Here is a 6,919-nt window from a genome sequence, read left to right on the forward strand (position 1 = left end):
CTGTAGCAAGCACAGCATTGTACAAACAGTAGGCACTCAGTAAATTTTTGAGTAATTGCTGAGTAGGGCTCAAAAGCCTGCCTAAGCATTGAGACCTTAATCTGGAAGCAATAGTAAAGCAGCTGAGTAGCACAGTAAAAGGTTTGCTTAAGGAAAATCAACTTGGCAGAGGCATGAAAAATTGGATAGGACTATTGAAAAAAAAAATTTTTTAAATACAAGCAAAAAAAATTTTGTAGGCCAGGGCAAATAGAGAAGACAATCACATAATTTGTCATTCAAACTGGCATACTCTTAAGAATGAATGAGGTGGTGTTAATTAGTACACTGGGACATTGGGCATAAACTGGGATTTTCCCAGGCAAACTACCATGTGACATCAACACGGAAACAGATAACTTAGACTTCTCAGGGTGTGCTCTTTCACTTTTAATACCTGTTTTGACAACGTCCCTCCCTGCTGCCCCTGCCATAGGCTTTCTATATTGTCTGTCTACAGGGTCTGTTTTTCAGACTGGCTCCAAAGATTAGGCTGATTTTATGTTCTATGCTCCATTGTGTTGGGTGAGAAAGGGTTTTTTTCTCATCACTTGCTCCTTTTTTATCTTCACAGGAAGTAAACATTGATTATTTTTTAATCACCTCCGTTTTTGTCATCCTCCCCAGAGCAGTGTGTTTGTTACTTTTAAACCCCAGCCATAACTAAAATTCCTGTTTGCTTTTGTTCCTTTACACTCTATTCATGGAAATAGAATGAGGTTCTCCCACCTGGTGTAGAGAGACAAGGACAGCAGCATGGGATTCCTCTGTATGGAAATCCATATGTTAGGCCAGGTTGGGAAGTGTGGATGACATTCAGAAAAAAAGTCAACCATAGAAAGAATGGTGGCCGTGAGAATTTCCCTTAAAAAATTAGGATTTGGGATTAACACTGTGGGAAATGTTCACCTTTCCCTTTAGTATTCCATATTAAGAAGTTTTCAGCTCTAAATCCTTTGGAAATGTTTCGAAAGGAATTTACCTAGGATCACCATTCATGCATTACACAGGTATTTGTAGATTTACCATTTTAGCAAACAAACCCAAACATCTCTGCCCTCAGATCTCTCATAGAGGTAAATTCCAAGACAGAGAGGTAAGTAAACCTCTCTGTACTGCAGCTCCCATGAATCAGATGCAGGCAAGGCAAGCACTATCTCTGGTGGGTGTGAAGTACTTGGGGAGTTTTCAGGCTCTAAGACAAGTGAAAACATGCTTGAGTTGCCGCCCAAGAGTCAAGTATTTACCTGTTGAAGCCCAACAGCTTCAGGCCCATGCAGATACCGTGTGCCACCTAATGGAACTGTAATGGATTCCAAGGCTTCACAGCGATCCCGCACCCCACCCCAGGGCCAGTCTAAAATGGAAATCTCTGTCATACAGAATGTAAGGGACCTGAGAAATTGGAGACATTGCCCAGATCATCCCCTAATCTTAGAAATGGGAAAGTGGAACCTGGAAAACCAAACGGTTTGTCTAAGGTCACCAAGTAGTAGCTATGTTATGCTATTGGCTTTATCAAATCTCAAAGTACTGGGCATGTCAGAAGAACTGTATGGGCTGTGGGTAGGGAGAGAAGCCAGAAGGAATGGAGAAGATGGAGAGTAAAAGGAGTACCTCCCAGGCTACTGACCTCTCCAAAGAAGTCAGGGAACATGCACACAAGGCTGGGCAGGTACATGGTGTTTTTGGCAACCACAGATCATTATTGGTCCAGCAGCTTGCCAAGAAGTCAGAAATGCACAAAAATGTCTATAACCCTCTGATTCAGTGCAATTAAAAAAACCCAAAGGAGTAGAATCTCTACAGATTTTGAATTTTCACAACTTGTTTGTGAAGGAAAAAGACCCACAGAAGCTGTTGCGTAAGTGGGTGACTTTTTAAATGGTCAAACCAGTCGTTTAAATTTCAGTCAATTAAAATTTCAATTTAAAGTCAATCCATTGACTTTCTGTTCCTGTGCGTGTCTCCGGTATTAGTCAGACTCTTCTTTTACCCAAATATGCAAAAAACAGAGGCTCTTTTTTTCAGTATCTGGTACATGGTATACATTTAATACAAAAGCATTAACTTGAATCAAAACTTCAAAATGAATTATCACACAGTTGCATAATCTGTTCAGAAATTTATCTTTTCATATCACCTCAGCACTGGAAACCATGTAAATAGAAAGGTGGAGTGAGAAGGTGGGAGGCATCCCTTGGCACTTATTTAAGAAGGATGCTCCTGAGACACCTGGGTGTCTCAGTCAGTTAAGCTGCTGATTCTGGATTTCTGCTCAGGTCATGATCTCAGGATTGTGAAATGAAGCCCAATGTGGGCTCTGTGCTCAGCAAGGAGTCTGCTGGTCCCTCTCCCTCTGTTCCTCTCTCTACTCACTCTCCCTCACTCTACCTCTAAAATAAATAAATAAGTAAGTAATAAACAAACAAATAAAATCTTTAAAAAAGAAAGATGCTTCTGCTTTGCTTTGCTTTGCTTCCCCAAATAGGGATACTATTAGAGACCCCATTTCTATTCTAAGGCATGGGAGCCATGGCAGAGCCTAGCTGGGCTCAAGTGGTGCCGGGAACTGATGACATGGGCATTGACACTGCCACATGCACGAGCCTACCCATATACAAAAACATGCTATTATGCTTTATGCTACAACTCACGTAGGCATAGGAATGACACAACAACCAATGAGAAACAGATCACATAAAGAGGCAGAAGAATCAAGGCTTACAAGTTCCACCACAGAAAGATGACCACATTTGAATGACAAATGTGGCTTAAGAATTCTAACAACGAGGGCTGAAAGGAAAACTGAGTTTAGCTATGACATTTTCATCGTCTGATAATAGAATATGCAAATTACAGGGGACACTTTTTTATAGAACTGAATGCAGATAGATAAGAACCACGGGGATGAAGTGGAAGACAGTCCCATCTGTGGGATCAGAGCAGAGATGTTTGCTCACTTGGCAGAGGCAGGCCTGTGCATGGGGCAGAAGGTACTCAACAAAAAGGTCTGGGTGCTATAGACAAAGAACAGCCCAACAACAAGCACTTATAGCACATGTTAACAAGAAGCCTCTCTGGCTTCTGTGGCTTTAGCACTACCACAGCCATACCAAGCTAGAATAGATCAGGTCTGCCTTTACACACTCAGAAGCATGGTTCCTATGCATATTGAATATGCATTTTCTGGATCTTTACAACAAACAATAAACAACTTTTAATGAAATTATTTTTATGGCAAAGTGAGAACTGGAGAAAAATGGAGATGGCTGGATCCCAGGATACTCATCAGAGTTATTGATAGCTACTAATAAAATGGACTCTGCTTCAGGTAGTTAAAAAAAATTATTGGAAGCTAGCTATCAAATCATCAGGAAGGCCAAAAGTAAGACTTACAAAATAGGCAGGAAGCAGGATCATCTGGTGGCTACAGACACAGCCAAGTTCCTTCCACAGAACCAGCCCCATCATGACCTTTTCTCATGGATAGTCTCCAACTTGTTCTGTATCTTTCAACCTCTCAATCCATATTCAGAGTCCCATATGAGCCATCTAGGTAACCAAGTCTGGCACACATTTAGGAAGAGGTAATGACTGGCCCCTTCAGGGTTTTAGATAGAGATGGAAGTAGCACCCTGCCTCCCACTAAAAGGCATGCATTGGGAGATCCTCCACTCGCACAGAAAGTGCTGATGCTGGCCAGTAGCAGTGAAGCAGTAACCCCAGTGACAACTACCACAAGAGCTAGCAGTTGTCCACTATCGGGAGAGTGGGGTTCCAATGGGGTATAGTGAAGAGGGGTGGCTACAGAGAGAAGGCAGAGCCCAAGAAAAGGAAAAGGAAAGGAAAAACCAAAACTATGAGAAAGATTGAATTTCTTCACCATTCCACAATTTCCATGTATGATTTCTTTTCATATGAAGGATTTGAGAACTTCCAATAAATGTCCTCAAAACTAAAAATGGACATGGCATGAAGAATAGGATGAAGGATAGCAACAAGGATGAAGGATGAAGAATAGCAACAATCTTGTTAAATAGCTCTCATTATTTTATAGTCATATCTTGTGTAAAATAAGTTTGCGAAGGGTGATGCGACATAAACTGTGTCTGCTACAAAGCACATACATAGCTTTCAGGACATGACTGTAAATGGAATTAAAGCCAAAGCAGACACATTTCAATTAATTTTCTTAATTTTATTCTTTCTGGGTATTTCACAATTTTCAAATATTTTCTACTTTTCAAGACTATTGTCGTTGAATATCTTATAAATTAAATTAGAGATCATCCCTGATACGGCGATACATGAAATGAGGATTAAGTAAAGATATTTTGTTCATTCCAATTTCTTTCATTTATTTATAGGGAGAACATGTGTGCATGTGAGTTGAGGGAGGGGCAGAGGGCAAAGGAAAGAGAGACTCTCAAGCAGACTCCACACTGAGCACAGAGCCTGACTCAGGGCTCAATCCCAGGACCCTGAGATTCTAACCTGCCCTGAGATTCAGGACCCTGAAATTCTGACCTGAGTCAGTCGTTTGACCAACTGTGCTACTAAGGTACCCCATCAATTCTAATTTCAAAGTTGTTTTATCTTATTTTACTGCTATGCGTCCTTTATTATATGCATTTTTAAAGTTATTTAATAACACACATACAAATCAATTTTGCCCAGCTTGTGTCAAATAGAAGTTGAATAATAATGATAATGCATAATAAATCACAAACTTTCCTCCAAATATGTAAATCATAAATTAAGCACCATAATTCTTGATCACCAGTAGGAATTACAGGAAATGTTGCCCTTGAGAATCCATGGCTTATGCAGCATAACACAACAAAGGCAAGAACTTGAAACCACAGTCTAATGTTTTGATGTTACCCTGGTGGCAGCCAAATCATTATTATCATTATTATCATTATTGCTTTCTCCCCTGTACTATACTCCCTTTTATAAGAAATAGAAATTTTATAGAAATTCTTCTGTAATTTTCCAAATGCAGCCCAACAATTTGGGGAGAGGGTGATTTAAAGTCAGAAGAAAAGCCACTAATACCTTCTGCATGACCTTGTTACCCAGAGGTCTGGGCAATGGTGATCCAAGTATTCCCACCTTGTACATTAAGCACACACTTCATCTTCCTTCTTAATGATCTAATCTGCCTTCTTTTTGTCGATATGTCTGGAGAGCATGTTTTCCCAAATAAACCTGGTCTGGCTTAGGAATCTTGACATTCCATTCAAATGAAAGAGCATATTGTTGAAAACTAACTGCAGAGAGACAGACAGGCAGGGATACACACAGTGTCATTGCTTGACATTTTCATGTCTAAGAATGTAGCTTAGCAGCAACAGACCATTCAGGGGTGGGGGAATGTTGTGAGAAACTTGACCCTGTGAAATTACATCTTGACATTCTAGAAGATACATAAATGATACCTTGACTTCTAAACACTATGCCCCTTTTATTTCAGAGTATGATGAGAGCGTACAAAGCCCAGCTTCACACAGTTAAGTTTGTGATTGATTGGAGAACTGGAGAAGAGGACATACTTTAGGCTTCCTCAACTTGAACTTATTATGAATGTCTACAGAAAACCTCACAACACTCAGACATTGCTCATCAGAACCTCCAAGTGGACCCATTTAAGGGCAAGCTCAGAGCTGAGATGGAAGTAGGAATTTCTTTTAAGACATGCCATGGTAGCCTTCACAGAAACAAAACACATGGTGCTGCTTTCTCAGGAGGCCCAGGGAAGTACCTCAAAGCTTCTCATCCTCTTCCATCTGAGCCCAGGATGCAAAATAGACTTTTCTACATTGTTTCAATGACTATATCCAGACTCATACTGAAATCCATTCTCCAATGGTTCTCCATCTAACAAGATATTTGAAACACAGTTCAAACCTAGCTCTTCTAAAATCTAATTGACCTAATTATTTAATTGAACCTGATAGCCCCCTTATTTCTGGAAAGACCTCCTGGTTTATTGAAGTTATGTTGGAAACTGAAGAGAATTGTACTTCCACCTCACCAGCAATGGATTTTGAATCCTACTAGACAAAGAAGAATGTGTTATAATCACTTTGAGGGTCCTTTTCTACTAACTCAGTGAGACTCAGCCTGAGCTCCCAGCAGAGACAGACCCAGGATAGGAATCTCTTTAGGAGGAAGTGAAGCCCATCAGAACTGAAAAGGCCGACTTTTAGTTTAGTCTGAGGTATTGACATTTAGCTATTTAAATAAAGAAAAGCCTGATAACTTGTTACTAAAATAGCAAGTCAGAGAACAATTTTTATAGAAATCTAGTTCAAAAAATTTCTAAAAAGCATATCAGATACTCTGGCAGGTAAAGAAATGAGGCACACAGCTCTGCCTCCAGGAAGCATGATGTCTTATATCCATAAAGCACTCAAGAAACTTTCTAAGGTGGGGTTCACCAAAGGCCAGATGAAATAATTTACCTGACAAAGGATTCTCCTTGAAGCAGGCTTGACTTGACTATTGTCGTTGAAGTAGAATTTGTGGAATAACAGAACAGAATCAAAAGGGAACTTGGGTTTAGATATTTGGAGACAAATAAGCTCATCTCAGATCTAGACATGAACAATCTCTGGAAGGCCTGTTTCCTAGAAGGAGGATTAGAGTTCTGGGTGAAACTCATCCCCTAGCATCTTGAAGTAGTCCCATGGACTGATTCAGCTAGACCACTGCAGCCACCAACAGTTCTTTTCCTTTGCTCCAGAAACCAGTCTCTATCTGCTTCCCTCTTTCAACCTGTTTGTTCTTTGTTAATGTTCCCAGTCAATTGGTATGTTACTCTTTTAGTTTGGTGTGATTCAATAATTTATTTTTTGGCTTACATGAAAAATCC

Source organism: Mustela putorius, unplaced genomic scaffold, assembly GCF_011764305.1.
Source record: "Mustela putorius furo isolate JIRA1106 unplaced genomic scaffold, ASM1176430v1.1 tig00000117_pilon_pilon_pilon, whole genome shotgun sequence".
NCBI classification, from domain to species: Eukaryota; Metazoa; Chordata; class Mammalia; order Carnivora; family Mustelidae; genus Mustela; species Mustela putorius.